The following is a 24714-nucleotide window of genomic DNA, read 5'->3' as shown; positions in this document are numbered from 1 at the left end:
GTTAATTCTAAGATGTTCTGATTGGCATTTCCATACTGAATCCTAAGTTTACAATGTAACATATAATTTAATTATACTTCACATTCTTTTCTCATGTACTAGGTTCTAGAATTCAAACAGAAATGTTTTAAAACATTGAATTAGCCTGGCTAGAAACAAAATGTCCTATAACAACATACGATCCCCACATCTCTGTGATTTAACATAACAAGTGTATATTTCATGTTCACATAAGACTCTTTTGAGCTTGAGGCACCTCTCCAGGCTAAAATTCTTCCATGGTAGGACTCAATTTAATTTTTTGATCTTACAATCTCAACACTTGGTCTCTTACATGACAGATAGAATTATCAGTAGTATCTGTAACTCAGCAAGTCCAGTTACAAGTACTGATCAGTCTGAGATAGTAAAAAAAAAAAAAAAAAAAATTCATGATTACTCTGTCATAAGAAGTACTAACAAATATAATACAAAATGTATTTGAAGTAGAAATGAAATCTTACAACTATGATGTAGTAAAATATAAGATTAAAAATCTGGAAATCAGAATTGCAGTTTTTGCTGTATAGCATTAAAAGCATATGATGTGACTGTTGTGAATATTAATCTGCTCATCTGAAAAAGGAGACTATTTATTCTGTTTTTCTAAGTGATTCCTAGGGTTTAAAATCTACAATGCAATAAAATGGTGATTTCTGATGCTTGAAGTAGTAAAGTTTGTAAGATATTTGCAAGACATTAACAAAATGAATGGAAATCTCAAATTGAGGAATTTAACTCAAAGTTGAATTGTCTTTAAAAAGTGTGTTTTTTCTTCTAACATATAAAGCAGCAGGAAAAATTAGCCCATCATATCTTACAGAGTCTACTATTTTTTCCTCTCTGATTTACTTATATATTGAAACATTAACAATTATAAGCCATCAACACCATTTAAGTAACAGTTAAATTAAATGTTGTAAGAATTTATATATAATTGGCCACCTGCTATTAATTATGCATGCATTTTATAGAAAATATTGAACTCTGTGAAATGACTAAATCTTAACATATTAATGATATCAGTAATTACATAATTTACAACCAAGAGAAAACATTTAAAATATCACCAGTGATCTAGATCAGACAAAGACTTTAAAAGATCAAGAAATTGATGAAAATATGTACAGAATAGGTTAAAAGTTGTTCAATTTTCAAAGAATTTTATTCAAATGAGTGTCCCAGAATGCAAAATATAAAATATGCAATTAACACGCCATCAATAGATGGAATTGGCTACAAAATAGAATAAAAATTGGAGAACTATAAGGTAAATCAATAGAAATATCCAAATTAAAGTACACAGATTGCACAATACAACATGAACAACACATGAGCGTTAAAAACATGAAAGACACATTCAGAAAGATACTTGAAGAGTTAATGGGTGGTACTTTTTCAAAATGGATGAAAGATAACACCAAACAGATAAATAACATCAGAGTACCCAAAACAGAATTAATATATATGCTTCTCAATAATAATAAATCAAAGTAAAAAATACACTTTCAGACAAAAGTAGTGAAAAGGCATGTTATCATCTAACCTGCATTAAAATTATCATAGCTGGAAAAACATGCAGGAGTAAATTTTAGAAATATAAATAATTAGATCCAGAAATGCACTTCATAGTAATTTAATGTATTCATATACAGTATATTAGACCTGTTTACTATTAAAAAGAAAAGCTTTTGGAGAACACAATATCGAAGGCAGATTGTTATTCAAAAGACAGTTTGGGAAATCCCTGTATTTTTCTCTGTACGTTTGGAAATAAATGGACCTTGTCTTAAAATTGCAATATTAGTTATCTCCTTCTTAGTGCATACAGGAAATTCAAAGGTGGAACTTTGGTAATAATTATTTTATAATGTAACTGAAACTGTTAATACTTCAAATTATTCAATTTTTAAGGAGACTATAGGCCTTTTTTACTCACATATCCAACATCTAAATGTGCAAATTTAGTAGTTGCTGTTAATAATAAATTCAAGCTTTTTAAATGTAGTTTTCTATATATTTCATTCTTTTTTCTTCAATCTCAGGACAATTATCTTCTATAAAAGAAAAGCTTTGAAATTTGTTTTTCCAAAGGTCATGCTATTGCATATACCAACTTAAAAATGGAAAATGTTACTTTTGATGGCATTTATGGCTACACTTAAAATAAAGACGTTTACACTAATATTAATGTAATTAACAGTTTATATATGTCAAATATATTTGATCACTTATCGTGGACAAAATTAATATAATGTTCACAATATGAAGGTTTCTTGACAAAAATTTTCAATTGACTATGTTTTTAAACATGAAAATATTTGAAATTCTACTTGCATGCTCTTTAAGCATTAATTTTTAAAAAACCAATTGCACATTTTTTCCTAAATTATCAAGTGTCAAAACATTTGTTCATATGTCATCAGCATTAATAACATCTAGGAAAAGTAATTTTTGTTTCACAGTTAAAAAATAGCTAAAAAGATGTTAATGTGTAAAGGATAAAATGAAAGATACTCAGGAGTAATAAAATGAATGATTTATTAATACATGAACCACTATACTGTTCTGCTTTTTTTCATGTATTTCTAAGAGTAAATATAAGATATAATCAAATATAAGTTGCTTACTAGGCTTATCATAAATGATGCTGATTCAGCTGTTACTAATGAGAATTTATAAGCCTTTGTTGATTAGGTCATTGAATTAAGTCTCCTTGGTATCATTACAACTCATTTATTGTATGCAGATTAGTAGAATAGGGATTTTTATATTTTTAATTTTATAGAGTTTCTAATTGAGAATGGAACTACTTTTACTTTAAATACTTTTATTCAAGTTTCTGCTCTGATAACCTTCAAGGACAAAAAATATACAGTGACGTTTAATATAATTTAGTAAGAAACATAGACAAAGCTTGAGATACGTGAACCCAGAATTAAATGATCAACTTTAAACAATGGCCGCACAGGTGAATATGACAGGATCCTGACTAATTTGTGTAAGAAAAAAGTCACTGTTCATAAATGTGAAAAAGAATTTATTAAAGGAATCCATTTGCATCTTCATGTTACAATTCAAAATATAAAATCTTGATACGAAATACTGTGCTATAGGTAAAAAGTTTGAAGATAGCTAAGCAAAAATCAGAGGAGAAGTCTAAGTCAGAATGATAGCCTTCCTAAAGAAGCGGACTCACACAGGCCAAACAGTGACAGTATGCTAACAGCCAACTGGAGGCCTCATACTTTTTCTTCATTTAACAATATTCTCACTAATAACCCAGATATTTTTTTTCAGTTGGTTAGTTAAACAACATGAAAATATTTCAGTCTCCAGAGAAAACATTGCAAGGCAGAAACTCAGAAAACTGAAGAGAGAAGCACACTAAAAGTCATACATACTTGGAGATTAAGTTAACTCACTCCTAAATTAAAGAAAAAAAAAAAAGACCTTCCAAAAATTAAAATGTGTATTTGATATTCTAATAATTCTCATGTTTTCTTAAGTCATTCTTTACCTCTCTGACCCAGAATGTTTGTACACTAAATCCTTTGAGTAATGGATATTTTTCTCTCTAACATTGTCTTTTCAATTAAGTAATCATTTTCTGATCATAGAATCTCAAATCAAAAATTTAAACTTAGTTGTTTAATGACATAGTTCATTTCAGACATGCAATTGTTCATACCTTTATTGAAGCACTATTGTATAATAGAGAGCCTAGTAATCTACCTCTTCTGTATTCTGATAAATATCTTTTTAGAAAATGAGCATCTATTATTTCAGGTACTATGAATAAAGGTGTGGTTTATAATTTTCAACTAACTATAACAGGCTTAAGGACCATCATGTAAGCACAATTGCTTTTGTCTCTGTTAAGCATGAGTTGCTTTTTGGGGGGGAAATTTATTTTAAAACACATATTTGGTACAGAAAATTAGGGTATCAGAGTTTATCTTTACCTTGTAAAGTACATCTGTCTTTTTAAGGCTTCTAATGTGCTTTGGACTTTTTTTATCATTTGATCCTATTAAGATGAGGTAGTTAAGATGGTGGAAAGCGTGATGTTCTGAGGAAAGGCTAGAGGGGAGAAAAACTAACATTGTCCTGGAGCCAGGTTATATATAAATACTGTTGTACATTCCCTGTGAATCTAAACAGTGTCTTGACCTTCACCTGAAAGCAATAGAAAATACTACATTAGTCTGTAATCTTCTCTAGCAAAGATAGCATAAATTACAGGGCAGATGCAATGAGATTACTTTCTTTTTGAGTGTGTGCCTTTCCACAATAATCTACCAAGATAATAGAAATATTTCCAGAAGAAAACAAAAGAAAAACAAAAACAGAGTGATATTCATTGCATGAAAACAAGATTTGGGAAAAGATGACAAATAACAACATCATCTTCAAAAGCATAGAAGCGTAACAGTTAATATGGTGTAGCTGAGAATGGAAAGAGTCTTTGGTCCAGGGCATGAGAGGATACAAGTACCTAATTTGAAGGTGCATAAAAGAGCCATAACATAAAAAAGCTTCTAATTCAACATAAAGGTCTTTAGTAACTTTTGTATAGTAAGCTACAAAGCATTCTAAAGACATAACCAAGTGACTGGAATTATTGGAAATGCATTTTAGAAACATTGGTATGGTAGCTATAAAAAGTGTGACAAGGGGAAGTTAGCAAAACCTGATTTTGAAAAATGCAGTAGCACAAGTAACAGATGGCTAAGTTTTACCTCAAAGCAATATAAAACATACTTAATTTTCACTAACATTTTGAAAATTCATGAGATATCAAAGGAAAAGGGAGGTCCTATGACTTGACTTACAGCTTGATGAAGGAATAATCATAATCAGAAGAAAGGGCAAAAATTCCTTGGTAGCCAGAAGAAATGGAGAATGGTGAAAATGGGAAATTACATTCTACTCCCTACAGATTGTTTGACTGATTCATCATAATATGAGAACTAGACATAAAAGTTGAAAAATAAAGTGCTTTAATTTTTCCTTACATATACGTATTTATCTGTTTGAAGTGATAGTTAAAATTGCATATATTTACCATTTACAACATATCGTTTTGAAGTATGTGTAAATTATGAAATGACTACTCTATCTAATTAACATATCTATTACTTTATAGTTATTATTTGTGATAATACTTCACATTTACTTTTTCATTAGTTTTCAAGAATAAAATATATTGATAAATACAGTAATCATGTTGTGCAATAGCTCCCTTGAACAATAGCTCCCTTGAGCAATAGCTCCTCCTATCTGAAATGTTGTGCAATAGCTCCCTTGAGCAATAGCTCCTCCTATCTGAAATGTTGTATCCTATGACCATCAACCCAAACACCCCCATGCAACACTCAGCCTTTTGATACCCACCATTCTATTATCGATCCAGAAGGTATGCATTTTTAGATTCCAGATGAGTAAGATCATGTGCCATTTGTCTTTCTGTTTCTAGGTTATTTCACTTACATAGTGTCTCTCAAGTTGAGCCGTTTCTCTTTTTCCTCAAATGACAGAATATTTTTAAGTGTCTGGAGATTACTTAATTGTGTAATTACATATAATTATATATTAATTACTTAAGCTACATTTTCTTTATTTACCCATTGATGACCACTTAAGTTGATTTCATAATTTGATTATTGTGAATAATGCAACAATCAACATGGCAGTGCAGATATCTCTTTGATATACTGATTTCATTTGCTTTGAATATGTATTAGTCCACTTTCATACTGCTGATAAAAACATACCTAAGACTGGGAAATTTACAAGAGAAAGAGATTTAGTGGACTCACACTTCCACATGGCTGGGGAGGCTTCACCAACATGGTAGAAGGGGAAAGACACATATCACATGGAGGCAGACAAAAGGAGAAAATGAGAGCCAAGCAAAAGGGGTTTCTCCTTATGAAACCATCAGATCTCATGAGACCCATTCACTACCATGAGAACAATATGGGAGAAAACCCCCCATAATTCAATTACCTCCCACCATGTCCCTTTCACAACACGTGAGAATTGTGGAGATACAATTCAAGATGAGATTTGGGTGAGGACACAGACAAACAATATTATTTCACCCCTGCCCCCTCCCAAATCTCATATCCTCACATTTCGGAACCAAACATGCCTTCACAACAGTCCCCCAAAGCCTTAACTCGTTTTAGCATTAACTCAAAAGTCCACAGTCCAAAGTCCCATTGAGACACAACAAGGTCATAGAGACCCTTCTGTCTATGAGCCTGTAAAATCAAATGCAAGTTAGTTACTTCCTAAATACAATGAAAGTACAGGCGTTGGGTAAATACAGCCTCTCTAAATGGGAGAAATTGGCCAAAACAAAAGGGCTGCAGGCCCCACATAAATCTGAAATCCAGCAAAGCAGTCAAATCATAAACTGCTAAAATGATCTCCTTTGACTCCATGTCTCACACCCAGGTCACACTGATGCAAAAGAAGGGTTCCTATGGTGTTGGGCAGTTCTGCCCCATGGCTTTGTGGGGTACAGCCTCCCTCCTGGCTGCTTTCCTGGGCCACAGTTGAGTGTCTACAGCTTCTCCTGGTGCACAGTGCAAGCTGTCAGCAGATCTACCATTCTTGAATCTGGAAGATGGTGGCCCTCTTCTCACAGCTCCACTAGGCAGTGCCCCAGTGGGTACTCTGTGTGGGGGTTCCAACCCTACATTTCCCTTCCACACTGACCTAGTAGAGGTTATCCATGAGGGCCCCACATCTGCAACAAACAATTGCCTGGACATCCAGGCATTTCCATACATCTTCTGAAATCTAGGCAGAGGTTCCAAAACCTCAATTCTTGACTTCTGTGCACCCACAGGCTCAACGTGACATGGATGCTGTCAATGCTTGGGACTTGCACACTCTGAGTCTATGGCCCAAGCTGTACCTTGACCCCTTTTAGCCATGGCCATAGAGGCTGGGATGCAGGGCACCAAGTCCCTAAGCTGCACACAACAAGCGGGCCCTGGGCCCAGCCCATGAAACCATTTTTTCCTCCGAGGCCTCTGGGCTTGTGATGAGAGGGGCTACCTCAAAGGTCTCTGACAAGCATTGTAGACATTTTCCCCATTGTCTTGGTGATTAACATTCAAGTCCTCATTACTTTTGCAAATTTCTGCAGCTGGCTAGAATTTCTCCTCAGAAAATGGTTTTTCTTGTCTATCGCATTTTCAGGCTGCAAATTTTCCAAATATCTATGCTTTGTTTGTCTTTTAATGCTGACTGCTTTTAATACACCCAAGTCACCTCTTCGATGCTTAGCTGTCTAGAAATTTCTTCTGTTAGAAACCCTAAATCATCTCTCTCAAGTTCAAAGTTCCACAAATCTCTAGGGAAGGGGCAAAATGCTTCCAGTTTATTTGCTAAAACCTAATAAGAGTTAGCTTTGCTCTGGTTCCCAACAAGTTTTTCATCTCCATCTGAGACCATGTCAGCCTGGATTTCATTGTCTATATCATCAGCATTTTAGTCAAAGCCATTCAAGAAGTCTCTATGGAGTTCCCAACTTCCCACATTTTTCTGTCTTCCACTGCGCCCTCCAAACTGTTCCAATTTCTGCCTGTTACCCAGTTCCAAAGTCACTCCTACATTTTTGGTATCTTTTCAGCAGTGCCTCACTCAACTAGAACCAATTTACTGTATTAGTTTTCGTGCTACTGTTAAACACATACCCAAGACTGGACAATTTACAAAAGAATAAGGTTTAAGGGACTCACAGTTCCCGTGGCTGGGGAGGCCTCACAATCATGGCAGGAGGGAAAAGACACATCTCACATGGCAGCGACAGGAGAAGAGAATGAAAGTCAAGTAAAAGGAGTTTCCCCTTATAAAACCGTCAGATCTCATGACGCTTATTCACTACCATGAGAACAGTACGGGGGGAACTGCCTCCGTGATTAAATTATCATCTACCAGGTCCCTCCCACAACCTGTGGAAATTGTGGAAACTACAACTCAAGATGAGATTTGGGTGGGGACACAACCACACCATATCAGAATATATACCCAGTAGCAGGATTTCTGGATTATATGGTAGTTTTATTTTTAATTTTGTAAGAAACCACAATACTATTATTCATAATGGCTGTGCTTACTTATATTCTCACCAACAGTGTGCATGGTTCCTTTTTTTCCACATCCTCATTAACACTAATCTTTGTCCTTTAAATGATAGACATTCTAACAGGGTTGAAGTAATAACTCATTTTGGTTATAATTTTCATTTCCCTGGTGATTACTGATGTTGAACATTTTGTTTCATATACCTATGACCACTTGTATGATTTTCTTTGAAAAATATTTATTCAGATTCTTTGCACTTTTAAAGATTGTGTTCTTTGTTTTTTTTTGATATTGAATTCTTTGGAGTTTTAACATATTTTGATATTAACCTCTTATTAGATGTATAGTTGGTAAATACTTTCTCCCATAATGTAGGTTGATTCTTCACTATGTTGACCGTTTCCATTGCTGTGCAGAATAATTTTAGTTTAATGCAATTCCACTTGTCTATTTTTGCTTTTGCTGCCTGTGCTTTTTGGTTATATCTAAAACAATCACTTCCTAGGCCAATATCCTTGAGTTTTTCCTGTATGTTTTCTTCTAGTAGTTTTATTGTTTTGGGTCGTACACTTAAGTCTTTATTTTAAGCTTATTTTCAGATTAAAGTACAAGATAAGGGTCTAATTTTTTTTCTTCTGCATGTGTAAATGTTGTTGTCCCAAAATATTTATTGAAGAGACTCATTTCACCATTACATGTTCTTGTTAACTTCGTTGAAAATCAGTTTGCTCTATATGCATAGATTTACTTCTGGGATGCCTATTTTATTTTATTGGTATATGTATCTGTTTTTTTTTTTTTTTGTCTGTACAATGCTCTTTGGTTAGTATAGTTGGTAGTATATTTTTAAGTCAGGTAGTGTAATGCCTCTAGCTTTATTATTTTTGCTCAAGATTGTTATGGCTATTTGAAATCATTTGTGTTTCTATAAAAATTGTAAGGTTTTTCTTCTGTGAGGAACGCTGTTGGTGTTTCGATAGGGACTGCATTGAATCTAGATAATTTTAGGTAGTATGGAAATTTTTAAAATATTAATTCATCCAATTCATGAACATGGGAGTTTTTTATTTGTGTCATCTTCACTGTCTTTTATTATCATTTTATAGTTTCCAGTGTAGAGATCTTTTACCTTCTGGGTTAAATTTATTACTATGTAAATGTTTTATAGCTATTTTAAATAAAATTGTTTTCCTGATTTCTTTTTCAGAGAGTTCACTATTAGTGCGCGCACACACACACACACACACACACGCAAACCCTACTGATTTGGGTAGGTGGATTTTGTATTCTTTACTAATCTTTTAGTTAGTTGTAATTATAGTTTTTTGGTAGGGTATTCTCTTTTTTTTTTTTTTTTTTTTGAGACGGAGTCTCGCTCTGTGGCCCGGGCGGGAGTGCAGTGGCTGGATCTCAGCTCACTGCAAGCCCCACCTCCCAGATTCACGCCATTCTCCTGCCTCAGTCTCCCAAGTAACTGGGACTACAGGCGCCAGCCACCTCACCCGGCTAGCTTTTTGTATTTTTTAGTAGAGATGGGGTTTCACCATATTAGCCAGGATGGCCTCGATCTCCTGACCTCGTGATCCGCCCGCCTCGGCCTCCCAAAGTGCTGGGATTACAGGCTTGAGCCACTGTGCCTGGCCTGTGGGTCTTCTCTATATAAGATCATGCTGTCTACAAATAGAGAGGAAAAAAATAACTTCTTATGTCAAATATAGATGTCTCTTGCTTACTCTGGCCAGGACTTCTAGAATCATGTTGAATATAAGTGTCAAGCGTGAACATGCTTGTTATATTCTAGATCTTAGAGAAAAGGCTTTCAGCATTTTTCCATTTAGTATGAAGTTAGCTATGTGCTTGTCATATGGACTTTATTATGTTGAAATACAGTCCCTGTATATCTAATTTGTTGAGAACTTATGAAAACAATTTTAATTTTGTGAAATACATTTTATTGCATCTATTGAAATGCTGATATTGTTTTTGACCCTTATTCTGTTAATATGATGTGTCATTTTTGTTGATTTGCAGATGTTGAACAATCCTTGCATTTGGGGAATAAATTCTAATGGATCATGGTGAATAATCTTCCTAAGAGACTATTGGATTCAGTTCTCTAGCCTTTTATTGAGGATTTATGCATTTGGGAGATACATCTGTAATTCTCTTTTCTCTATTGTCCTTGTCCGGCTTCAGTATCAGTGTGATGCTGCAAACATAAAATCTGTTATTACATTGTCTTCAATTTTTTGGTAGCATTTGCAAATAATTGGTATTAGTTATTCTTTAAATGTTTGATAGAATTCAGCAGGGAAACCATCAGTTCCTGGTATTTTCTTTGATAAATTTTTTATTACTGATTCAATCATCTTATTTAATATGAGTCTGTTCAGATTTTCCATTTCTTCATAACTCAATCATGGTAGGTTGTATTTGTTGAGGAGTTGATTTTTAAACTACACCACCAAACAAAATTACATTATTCCAATAGGAACATCTGAGAAAGCCACTGCATGAACCTATCTGCCATGAAGGAAAAATTGCAGAGCCTTGGCAACCTGAAAGCACCCAGAAACAAAGCTAATCAGTCACACAATATATACTACAGTTATACCTTCAAGGGAAAGAGAATGAAAAATCAACAAACTCTATCCAAGAAATAGCAAACTGAAAAAAACAGAAACATCAGCTCTCTCGGATGAAAAGAAACCAGCACAAAAGCAACTCTAGCAATACAAAAAAATAGAGTGTTTGGTCACCTACACATTTATATCAATAAATGTGGTTCACCATATAAACAAGCAAAAAAATAATAATAAAAACAATAAAAGATCATCTCATAGATTTGGGAAAAAAAATTGATAAAATTCAACATTCCTTTAATGATAAAAACTCTCAACACACTAAGTATTAAAAGAACATACCTCAAACTATTAATAATAAGAGCCATCTATGACAAACCCACAGCCAACATTATACTAAAGAGGTCACAGCTAGAAATATTCCCCTTAAGAATGGAACAAGACAAGGATGTTAGCTCTCACCACTCTGATTCAATACAATACTAGAAGTTCTAGCCAATGAAATCAGGCAGGAGAAAAAAATTAAAGGCACCCAAATAAGAAAAGAAGAATTCCAATCATTTCTCTTTGCTTACAATATGATTCTATACCTAGAAAACCCTTAAGAGTCTGCCAAAAGACTTATAGACTTGATAAATGACTTTGGTAAAGTCTTAGAACATAAAATCAATGTATAAAAATAAATAACATTTTAATATATATTTAATCTTCAAGCTGAAAACCAAATCTAGAATGCAATCTCATTGACAATAGCCACAAAGATAAAATACCTAGGAATGCACCTAAGGGTATTAAGTATCTCTATAAGGAGAACTGCAAAACACTTCTAAAAGAAATGACAGTTGACATAAACAAACAGAAAAGCATTCCATGCTCATAAATAGGATGAATCAGTATTGTGAAAATGGCCATACTACCCAAAGCAATCTACAGATTCAACACTATTAAACTACCAATGTCATTTTTTACAGAATTAGAAAAAGAAAACAAAAACTGTTTTAAAATTTATATGGAACCACAAAAGAGCCTGAATAGACAAGGCAATCCTTAGCAAAAAGAAAAATGGCAGAGATATCATACTGCCCAGCTTCAAACTATACTACAAGGCCACAGTGACCAAAGCAGCATGGTATGGGTGCAAAAACAGGCACATAGATCAATAGAACATAATAGAGACCCCTACAATAAAACTGCACACCTGTAGTCCTCTCATCTTCAACAAAGTTGCCAAAAAAAATCAGTGGGAAAGGGACTCCCTATTTAATAAATGCTGTGGGAAAACTGGCTAACCACATGTAGAAGAATGAATATAGACTCCTACTTATACCATATGCAAAGATTAACTGAAGTTACATTAAAAACTTAAGTGCAAAATTTCAAATCTTAAAAATTTTAGAAAGAAACTTAGGAAATACTCTTCTAGACATTGCCCCAGGCAAATAATTTATGATGAGGACTCTAAAAGCATATGCAATAAAATAAAAAGTCAATAAATAAGATGTCATTGAACTAAAGAGTTTCAGCACAGCAAAAGAAACTCTCAACAGAGTAAACAGACAACCTAAAGAATGGGAGAAAATGTTTGGAAACTATGTATGTATCTGACAATAAACTAATATCCAAAATCTACAAGGAACTTAAGTGAATCAACAAGGAAAAAACAAACAACCTCATTAAAAAGTGGGAAAAGGTCATGAAAAGGCACTGCTCAAAATAAGTCATACATAATACAACAAATGTATGAAACTATCCTCAGTGTTATGAATCATCATAGAAATACAAAATAGAAAATACATCATAGAAAATACAAAACCACAATGAGGCATCATCTCACACTAGGTCAGAATGGTTACTATTAAAAAGTCAAAGAATAACATGTTATTTAGGTTGTGGAGACAAGGGAATGCTTATACACTGTTGGTGGAAATGCAAATGAGTTCAGCCCCTGTGGAAAGCAGTTTGGAGATTTCTCAAAGAATTAAAGCTAAAGAGAGAAAAACAGAACTACTATTTGACCTTAGCAATTTCATTACTGGAAATAACTAAAGGAAAATAAATTGTTCTAGCCAAAAGACACATGTACTCGTATGCTCATTGCAGTACTATTCACAATAGCAAAGATACAGAATTTACCTACGTGCCCACCAAAGGCACCTAGGCATCAATAAGGAAAATGGGACATATATATATACAATGGAATACTACCCACACATAAGAAAGAACAAAATATTGTTTTTGTAGCAACATCAATGCAACGGGAGGTGGTGTCCAAAGCAAAGTAACAAAAAGCAGAAAGCCAAATAGCTCATGTTCTCATTTACAAGTTGGAGGTAAGTCTTAGGTTTACATGAACATAAAGATGCGAACAATAGACACTGGGAAGTCTATATGCAGCAAGTGAGGGAGCAGAGCAACGACTGAGAACATTCTATTGGTTACCATGTTTACTATCTGGGTGACATAATCAACAGAAGCCCAAACTTCAGCACCACACAATATACTTTTGTAACAAACCTGCACATGTACTCCCTGAATCTAAAATAAAAATGAAAATTTAATAAATAAAACAAATGTAAATGACATTAAAAATAATAACACCCCAAAACAGAATTTTTGTCATATTAAAATGAGAAAATATGTTTATAATTAATACTAGTTTCTGCTAGCATGTTAATCCACAACAGTCAGAGGTGAGATGTGTCTTTTATGATAAAATATATTCAGAAAATGTAATAAAAACATAATTAGTCTTAGAAAACTCCCTAGAGCTGTCTGTCCAATATAGTGGTCTGTAGCAATATCTGGCTATTGAGCAATGGGAATGTAGAGTCCTCAAATTGAGATATACTGTAGGCATATAATGTATACCAGATTTCAAAGATGTCATAGGAAAAAAGTAAAATATCCCATCAATATGTACAGTAATTGAATGTTGAAACAATATTCTAGATATAACTAAATTAAATAAAATGTATAAAAAGTATTTTCTGTTTCTAGTCACTTATTTTCAGTACAGATACTAGAAAAGCTAATAAGACCTTTTGGAAATATATTTAAGTGTGTGTTCCTAATTTTTCTTTATTTGTCCAGTATTTCTCTTTACTCCATTTCCCATTATTAAGACTAATAAGCTTTTTGACATCCTATGTTTTCCATTTTTATTTAACAGGCACATTTGTTAAGAGCTTGCCTTCCATTCTGTTTTCTACTTTCACTTTCATTTGGTAGATTATATGATATTTGCGGTATGTTGAATTAATCTCATTTAATGATGATGGCAATATTAATGCATACAAGAAAATACCAGCATGCAAAAATAACTTCCATTGATCTAGGATTGTTTTAGAAGTTATGGGTGGTTAAAGGCACCCATGGTAATTTAATACATTTATGAGTATAAGAATAATATAAGTGCAGATAGATGATGTGATTTTACCACTTATCATAAAATTTGGAATATTCAAATATTAGTTAATACAATTATTAAATTTGGAAGTGCAAATGTTTCGATAATCATACATGAGAAATATCTACTTTCACTCCTTCAAGTTAGATCACAGAATACTGTGGTGTTCCCATACTATGAGCAATCATTTTGAGATTCTGGAAGTCATGAAAATCTCACTCATTCCATACATTTTCTGAGAATTTCAGAAATATTAGGTTCTATAAATTTAACAGTCATCAATAATATCTGCTGTTTATTTTTTGTTGTTAATTATGTTTCCTGTTTTCAAATCAAGCTTTCTTCAGAATATTATTTCATTTTGTTTTTCTAATTTGTAGATCTAATTCAGTTTGTAGTTCTTATTATTCTTCAGTTATTATTTCCTTATTTTGCCAAATAATTTTATCTGTTTTATTTAAAGTTTACAAACCAGTATTGTTTTAGTCTAATTACTTGATATTTTCTATTGGTATTCTAAATATAATATGTGGGTTTTCTTCAGGGTTCTGCAGTGGAACAGAACTAATAGGATGTGTATATATTTGCATATCTGTTTATTTATTATATATCTTTTTATAACTACAAAGACATAGATAAATAGAATATCTATATTTGTATATAATAGGTTACACAAACACACACCAAAAGGGAGAGGAAGAGAGAGAGATTTATGATAAGAAATTTGATTATACAATTATGACGACTGAGAAGTACAGACCCAGGAGATCCAATGGTATATTGAATTATATTCCAATCATATTCCAATTCTGAAAGCAGAAAAATACCCGTGTTCCAGTTGGGAGAGTTTAGGCAGCAAGAAAGAAATCTTTTTTACTCAGTCTTTTATTCTATTCAGACCTTCAATTTATTGAATGGGGCCCTCCCACTTTGAGGAGGGCAATCTGCTTAATATATGTACTCAAACACTAATCTCACTCAGAAACACTCTCACAGACACACTCAGAATAATATTTACCCAAATATCTAGGTACTATATGGCCCAATTGACATATTAGCCATGAACATGTGATAAACTAAAGACTGAAATGATCAATCTTTCCAAATACTGAAGGGATTTTATTTTATTTCATTGTGAAGAGGCACTATAGAAATGCAAATACAGTATGAAAAATAATTGAATGTATAGCATACAAACATGAGTATGGCTCCTCAGCAGTATATACATGCTGACAAATACAAATGCATGCTTGTAAAGCACTGTGACTAGTAGGCCATCTCAGTATGCTTTATAAATAGAGGAAATGAGACTACTTTTTTATAGTTTTCATTTAAAACAAATATCTTTTCAAATATTAGCACCTTGGAACAAGATCTTTAGAAAAGTACATAAGTCAGATTGCATGCTTGTTTGTCTCACAGTAGAATAAACTTGTCACATTCCTTTTCTCAATGTTTTTTAATTTCATTAATTTCTCCATAAGTCTCTGATAAGAACTCGTGGTGCGTCATCAACTATTGCTCAAATTTTTGTTAAACGTGATTGAATTTGTTATGTTGGCCCAAATTAGAGATGACAAAAGTATAAACTGAGACAGCAGAAAAATAGAGCAAAGAGCAAGTTATTGTAACTCTGAAACCTTCTCAACACTCCCATTTCCCAATATATCTTGTTTTATTAATTTTTTTTAATTGAATTGCTAAGGCAGAAAAAACTCAATATTTTTCATGGAAAGACTAAATAGCCACAAGTAGCCACAAGTAGCCGTGGGATATACCAGACACACATAATGCAGAGTTTTTACTAACACAAGCTGAACTGGTCTGAAGTTGTATATAATGGTGTTTTACATAGTCACAATAAGGTTTCCTTGAAGTATATTATTTTATCCTGTGAACCAATCTTGTGAATATTTTATTATAAAAACATAAATATGTAAAAGTTACTTTAAAACACAACAGTCTTCTGTACACATAGTTTTATCGTCCGAATGTCTTATTCTAATTGTTACAAATAATTAGAAATTATTTCCAGAAAACTGATTTTAATTTTGAAATTACTTTTCTAACAGAAAAAGTATGAAAATCAATACAGATAGTGTTTTAATACTTTTAAGTTTCCTTTGATATATTGTTTTGATTTGGATTTACCCAGAAAAAAATACCCTGAGAATAAGAATCAAAGACAAGTAACTTATTTTGCAATCGATCTCAGAAAACATTGGTAAGAGAGAGAAAATAAAAGAAGTCTGTCAAAGGAGTATCACTGAGAAGGTTACTGTTCTGGACAACTGACCACCTGTTAAAGAATTCTAGGAGACATCGTAGAATATGCCTAAGAGTCTTTTCATATCAGGGTCAGGAAAGTAAGGAGATGTATCTTCCAATTCACAATTATTAGTAGATAAACAGTCCTTGTCTAACAATGAATAAGAATTGGAAGATACATTCCCCTACTTTCCAAAAGCCTAGTACTTCCTGTCTGCCCCACATAGGAGTAAAGAGAAAGCTATCAGAAGAGAAACATCATTCGCTGCAACATGCCATCAGTATTTGAATCAATCTCAGTAAATAGTCTCTATTCAGGCGGTCAAACCTAACAAAATAAAGGTAATAACTAGACAGAGCAAGAATCACATTTTGTAATATTTGCCAGTGTGTTTTCAAGCAGAAAGCCATTTACTTTCTACATTTGAAAATAAAAGTAAGAATAGGAAAGAAGGACATGACAATCAAATTAAGAATATTTCAATTTCATTTGAACAAAGCTGGGAAAACTTCTATTCCTAATCACTAAGGGCATCAAGAAAAGGTGCATACTCAATGCAACATGATGAAGTTCCATGTGTCATGGTTCTTTGAGAATTGCTTTCTGATGATCGGAATATTTGCATGCTCAAGTAAGATGAATAGGAAAATATTTTAAAAGAGAGTAAAGAGTGAAAAGATGAATTTGAAGAAAGGCAGAATATGCCACCCCATCTAATAAAAGGCTAATATCCAGAATCTACAAAGAACTTAAACAAATTTACAAGAAAAAAACAAACAACTCCCTCAAAAAGTGGGCAAAGGATATGAAAAGACACTTCTCAAAATAAGACATTTATGCAGCCAACAAACATGTGAAAGAAAAACTCATCATTCCTGGTTATTAGAGAAATGCAAATCAAAACCACAATGAGATACCATCTCACACCAGTTAGAATGGTGATCATTAAAAAGTCAGGAAACAACAGATGCTGGAGAGGATGTGAAGAAATAGGAACGCTTTCACACTGTTGGAAAAATGTCATTTTTATAGCAGGAGGTTATTCCTATAACCAGAGACAAGGAGTTAAAACTGAAAAACATATTTACGAATACATTTTGTTAAATTTTATCTTTCTGGTTACTTTTCAGAATTACCTGCTCTAGCTCAAGCCCTTTTGTGTTGTCATGTTTTCATAATTTAGTACAATTTAGTACTTTTTTGTCTAATTTAGTATATAAGTGTGCAGTGCTAACTGCTTCCTTGGGTCTTCATGTCCTTATGAGATATTCCATGTGATATAACACTTATTTTTTTTTTAATATATTACAGGCAGATATTTTATTTTTTTATTTTTATTTTTATTTTTTTGTTTTTATTTTTTATTATTATACTTTAAGTTCTAGGGTACATGTGCATAACGTGCAGGTTTGTTACATATGTATACTTGTGCCATGTTGGTGTGCTGCACCCATCAACTCGTCAGCACCTATCAATTCATCATTTATATCAGGTATAACTCCCAATGCAATCCCTCCCCCCTCCCCCCTCCCCATGATAGGCCCCAGTGTGTGATGTTCCCCTTCCCGAGTCCAAGTGATCTCATTGTTCAGTTCCCACCTATGAGTGAGAACATGCGGTGTTTGGTTTTCTGTTCTTGTGATAGTTTGCTAAGAATGATGGTTTCCAGCTGCATCCATGTGACAGACTGCATTAAGAAAATGTGGCACATAAACACTTACTTTTTTAAAAAAGAAAATATTGTATACTTTTCTCCTGTTAACCTGTCTCATATAAGTTTAATACTTTTGTACAGTCAGAGACTCTAAAAGGGTAGAGGAGAAATTTTGTCTACCCTACAGTTCTAACAAACAGAAAATGGAAAGACAGTTATATAGGCAAGTGATCAAAAAGCAAGCATAGTGGAATGAAGGTATACTGTGCTCTGAATAAAAAAGTATGGAAAGAAAGAATATGTAAATGTTCAAGATGTTTAATAAAGCAATTATTGACAACAAGTTACATCTAGAAAATGGTTACTGAAATGGAGTCTACTCCTGATAAGGAGGTTCTGAAATTGGCAGGCTGTTGAATTTTTTTTAAGGTATGATTTAATTATTTAGTAAAACTTAAGAACCATGGAAAAATTTAAAGAAAGTAAAGTGGTCTAAAAGTCTCAGAATGGGAAGTATTAAGTGGAGGTGACTGAGATTTCTGAAAATGAAAGCCAGATGAAGGTATTTGGTTTCAAGTTGACAGAAGACAGTGGCAATTCTTAACTCCCATCTCCCCAAACCCCATTAAGCATGAAAAATGTAGTATATGAGTCAATGAGTGTTTTGCATTGGAAAACATGAATTGAAACAATGTTTTGAGTCAGAAGGATATTATTTTAATTATGTTTCAGATACAGAAAAGGTATTCTGTGAATAATGAGGGATACAATTTTTCCCCTCTTTGGTTGGAAAGAAGCTTCTTATTTTAAGATAGTTCCATTAATCTATTTTTGGTTTTGTTGCCTGTGCTTTTGAGGTCTTAGTCATAATTTGTTTGCCTGGACTAATGTCCTGAAAGTTTTCCTTAGATTTTTTCCAGTAGTTTCATAGTTTCAGGTATTACATTTAAATCCTTAGCCCATCTGAAGCTGATTTTTGTGTATAATAAGATATAGGCTGGGCACGGTGATAATCCTAGCACTTTGGGAGGCTGAGGCAGGTGTATCACTTGAGGTTAGGAGTTCGAAACCAGCCTAGCCGACATGGGGAAACCCTATCTCTACTAAAAATACAAAAATTATCTGGGCATCGTGGTGCATTCCTGTAATCCCAGCTACTCAGGAAGCTGAGGCAGGAGAATCACTTGAACCCAGGAGCCAGAGTTTTCAGTGAGCCACGATTGTGCCACTATACTCCAGCCTGAGCAAGAGGGGGACTCCATCTCAGAAAAAAAAAAAAAAAAAAGAAATATGAGTCCAGTTTCATTCTTCAGCATATGGCAATCCCATTTTCCCTGCACCATTGATTTAAAATGTTGTGCATTCCCCAGTGTATGTTCTTGTCAATTTTCTCAAAGATCATTTGGCTGTAACTAATGTGGCTTTATTTCTGGGCTCTTTATTCTGTTCCACTGAATAATGTCCCCATTTTTATACCAATATTATGCTATTTTGGTTATAGCCTTGTAGTGTAATTGTAAGTCAGGTAATGTAATGCCACCAGCTTTATTATTTTTGCTTAAAATTTCTTTGGCTAGTTGGCCTTTTTAATGTTTTTGTTTATGTTTGGTTCCATGTGAATTACAAAAGAGATTTTCTCTAACTCTGTGAAAATTACATTGGTATTTTGATAAGGATTGTATTGAATCTGTAAATTACTTTGAGTAGTATGATCACTTTAACAATATTCATTCTTCCAATCCATGGTCATGATATGCTTTTCCATTTGTTTGTGTTCTGTATGATTTTTTTCATCAGTGTTTTATGGTTTTCCTTGTAGAGATCTTTCACCTTCTTGATAAAATAGATTCTTAAGTATTTCTCTTTGTTTGGTAGCTATTGTAAATAAGATTGCCTTCTCAATTTGGTTTCCTGCTGGATAATTATTATTGTATCAAGACACTACTGACTTTTGTATGTTGATTTGTATCAAAACACTACTGACTTTTGTATGCTCATTTGTATCCTGAAATTTTACTGAATTTATTTATTAAATCTCAGAGCTTTTGGGAGTCATTTTTACATTTTTCTAGATATAAGATTATATCATCAGCGAACAGGAAAAAATCCACTTCCTGTCTTCCAGTTTAGAATCCTTTTATTTCTTTCTCTTGCCTGATTATTCTGCCTAGGGCTTTCGGTACTATATCAAATAGAGGTAGTGAAACTATGCATCCATTGTGTTGTTTCAGTTCTTAGAGGAATAGCCTTCAAGTTTTCCCCATTCAGTATGATGTTGGCAATAGGTTTGTCATACATGGCCTTTATTATTTTGAGGTATGTTTTTCTGATGCCTAGTTTATTGAGGGTTTTTATAATGAAAAGATGCTGAATTTTATCTAATGCTTTTCTGAATCTATTGAGATGATCATATGTTTTTTGTTTTTAATTTTGTTTATGTGATGTATAATATTTGTTGATTTCAATATATTGAGTCATCCTTGCATTCCTGCAGTATAACTCACTTCATTATGGTGTGTCATCTTTTTGATATCCTAATATATTTGGTTTACTAGTACTGTGGTGAGAAATTTTGCCTCTATGTTCATCAGGAATATTGGTTTATAATTTCCGTTGTTTTTGTTGTTGTGTCCTTGTCTGGTTTTGGTATCAGGGTGGTACTAACCTCTTAGAATGACTTAAGGAGATGTTTCTCATCCTTGATTTTCTGGAATAGTTTCAGGAGGACTGATATTAGTTGTTATTTGTATGTTTGGTAGAATTCAACCATGAATACATCTGGTCCTGAGCTTTTCTTTGTTGAGAGTTTTTTTATTATTATTATTATTGCTATTTCAATCTCACCACTTGTTATTGGTCAGTTTAGGTTTTCTATTTTTTCCTTGTTTATACTTAGGAGGTTGTACATTTCCAGAAATGTATTTATTTACTCTCAGTTTTCTCATCTGTTCATAATAGTCTTCAAAATCTTTTGTATTTCTCTGGTATCACTAGTAATTTCTAACATTTCATTTATGATTTTGTTTATATGAATCTTATTTCTGCTTTTACTGGTTGATTTATGTACTGACTTCTCAATTTTGTTTATCTCTTTGAATAACCAACTTTTTATTGTCTCAACCCTTCGTATTGCTTTCTTTAAATTTTTGATCTCTATTTTTTTAGTTCTTATATGAACTTTGTTATTATTTTTCATATGCTATCTTTGACTTTCATTTGATTTCATTTGATTTTCCTTTTCTAGCTCCTTGAGGTGTAACATTAGGTTGTTAATTTGTAATCTTTCAACTTTTTTATGTAGGCATTTAGTGCTGTAATCTTCTCTATTAACGTCATTTTTGCTCTATCTCAGAGGTCTTATTTATGCTGTGTTTCTATTTATCTGTTTCAATTTTTAAAAAATCTGCCTTGATATCTTTATTGAGTCAATTTCTCTATTTCCTAATTTCTTCTGTATGCATTTCTTCTGTCTTAATTTATTTTTTTCTAATTTTTCTAATGCCATGATTTCTTACGGACCCATTGTTCTGGAGATTGTTGGGTTTCCTGTAACTGAATGTCTAACTCTTGCTAGACTTGGGAAGTTCTCATCAATCAAATCCTTAAATAGATTTTTAAATTTTAAATCTTTCTTCCCCTTTGGGAATACTGACAATTTATAGGTCCAGTCACTTTATGTAGGACCTGACATCTCAAAGACTTTGTTTATTCCTATCTATTATTTTTTATTTATGTTTGCTTTACTAGATTATTTCAAAAGGCTTGTCTTCACGTTCTGATATACTTTCTTCCTGCTTGCTCTAGTCTATTAGTGAAGCTTTCATATGTATTTTGTGTATCCTTTAATACATTTTTTAGTTCCAGAATTTCTCTTTTGCTTTTTTAAAGATATTTGTCTCCTTGGTAAATTTTCTGGACTTTCTGATTTCTTTTTATTGGTTCTCATATTTCTCTTACATTTCATTGAGCTTCTTTAAATCAATATTTTCCATTTTTATTCACATTTTGACATTTTCCCTTTCCGTGTTTTTATGTTGATATATGCACATCTGCTGTTAGAGTCACTTCTTCCAGTTTTTTGAAGTTACTGTTGTAGGAGAAATTTTTTTCTTGAAGGTGTATATATGTTGTTGGTTGAGTACAGCATAATTTCTTTTGCAATATATAAGGGTCAGTGGTCTCTGAGTCTCTTGGTTGTTTTGGTATGGTTATTAGTTGAGGATATGGTGAAATTTTTTCTGGTAACTGGAACATCAGGTGGGTCAGTCCTTGGACCCCAGTAATGGTAGTGGTGGGCTGAATAATTGGCCCTCCTTGTGACTTGCTCAGATTCTGGTTGTGGCAGCAGTGAGCTAAGCATAGGGGTTGGTTATCAGGCCTCTGGGCACCTGGAGTGATGTGGGTGATGTGAGTAATAGAGGTAGAGTAAACCACCTGAAACCAAGAAGTCCATGCTAGTGTTGTTGGTGGCAACAATGCTTTGGGCAGGCTAGTCTTCTGGTCCACTGGTAGTGCATGCAGGTGGAGTTAGCTGTGGTGATATCCATCAGTTGTGCCGGCCCAACCTCAGACCCCAATGGGTGCCAATGGTGATGGATTGGGGCTGGGAAATTTCAGGGCTGCTGGGTACATCCTTAAGTACTATGGCAATGGGTCCAGGCTAGCAGACTTGCCCTCAGGTCTCCTGGTAGTGCCTTGATACATTTGCTGACAGATGGGGGTCAGGGCAAGTGGTAATCACCATGACGCCACCAGAATCCTCAGGTAAGGGCTGTGGTGACTGTTCTCTGGGCCTGCCAACAGGGTTGGCAGAATTTTTAGCTGGAACAGCATGGGAATGTAACTGTAGAGAGTGCAGCCTGTTCATTCCTTAGTCCCATTGCAGCCCTTAATAGGGTAGTGAGACTTGTACTAAGGATGCATGGAAGTGTCTGGTATCCCTTTTCCTCCTTGGCATGGTAGCTGCAACAACATCAACTCAAGCCTTGCCTGGGGGCAGGATGCAGATTCCTAGTGGCTGAATTCTCAGAATAGTGCCAGCTGTGGGCCCTCTACAGTGAGTTCTGTGGGTAAGAGTCTGTAGGAAGTGCAGTCTTCTAACACCTTGGGCTCACAGCAGCCTATAGCAGGGTGGTGAAAATTATCCTAGAGCTGTGTCTGAGTGCCTGGTCTCCCTTCTCCCTACTTGGCCAGGTGGCAGCTGCAGTTATGTTATTCCAATCTTGACCTGAGGATGGGGCACAGCTCAGTGCTCAACTCAAGATGGCATCACAAGCCCACGAACAGAGAGAACAGCATTCTTCTCGGGTGAACAGCGAAGGTGAGAATTTGTAGGAAGTGCAGACTTCTCATGTCTTGGTCTCACAGCAGCCTACAGCTGTGATGCATATTGTCTTAGGGATGCGTGAGAGCACCCAGTATGTCCTATTCCTTTTGGCCCAGAGGTGGCAACTGCAGCAACTGCCTCAGTACAGGGCATTGACACTGGTAACTAGGTTCTTGGAATGGTGCCAAGGTATGGCTGCCCTGGGCTGTGATGCCTGTGGAATTCTGCATGAGCTCTCTTTCTGGAGCAATGTCTTTGTGTAATCTCTAGGCAACACCCTATGGTAAGCCTGAGTCCCACATGGACCATGGTGTTCTCCCACAAGGAAGGTGGCAAAAATCCCATTGCAGAAATGTAGAGCCCCAGGGGTTTCTCTCTTACTCTTTCCCTGCATTCAGGAGCTTCTCCCTGCTACCAGCCAGTTTCTGACTGGGAAAGCTACCCCAAACCCTCTCTTTACTTGCTTTTGGTGCTAATACTTCTCTGTTGAATCCTAGCATTCTCTCTTAGGAAATCTGTTTGAAGTATAAATACCTACTTGCTATCCCGGTACCTCTCTATGAAGGACACGCAAACTAGTTGTGTGTACTTGGATATCTTGACCCTCTTGAAATAACTATTAATGTCTTTGTTTCCTTACTAGACTCTGATTAAAATCTGTACGATTCGTCAGAAGCATTGTATTTGCATGTCCAAAGCTACTTTCTGGATATATGCTGCTTTACTTTATTAACAGTAGCTGTAAATAATTTTTAATCTAATGAAACAGACCTAGCACACTAAAGTGCTCACATAAAATTGGGAACATCAATTAGGCCAGTTATAGCAGTAAAAAGGACTGCTTTTCTTCGTTAGGCAATAGTGGAGTAGCCCTTTTATGAATGGGAGTTGATTCACAGTGTTTAGAGCAGCACATAGAGTTCATGCAGAGAGGAGGATACATGTTAGATTTCATTCACTTATTTTTTCACAAGAAGAGAGATACAATTCATGAAGCAAATAAAATATGCTACTATGTTATGATGAATTTATTATGATTAGCCCATGGGTTCTTATTGAATTCTTTGTTAATAAATTTATAAGTATTTTATCTCTAAAAAATTTAAATACAACAATACATATCCAGGTACTTGTTGGCCTCAGCTAAAGTAGTAACAATATTAGTGTGTCTGGCTTTCAAGGGACTCACTTATTTTATTTACTTTTTAGTGAAATCTGTAATAGTCTACGAACAGAAAAATTTTTAAGTTTCTTAAACCCAGGTATCCATTGGAGAATAATGCTGTTTTAGAAAGATGACTTTAAGAAAACATTTTCATAGCAAACTCTTTA

The sequence above is a fragment of the Colobus angolensis genome, unplaced genomic scaffold (assembly GCF_000951035.1).
Source record: "Colobus angolensis palliatus isolate OR3802 unplaced genomic scaffold, Cang.pa_1.0 Scaffold145, whole genome shotgun sequence".
In the NCBI taxonomy this organism is placed as follows: domain Eukaryota; kingdom Metazoa; phylum Chordata; class Mammalia; order Primates; family Cercopithecidae; genus Colobus; species Colobus angolensis.
The sequence above is the reverse complement of the archived record's forward strand: the minus strand, read 5'-3'. Positions refer to the sequence as shown.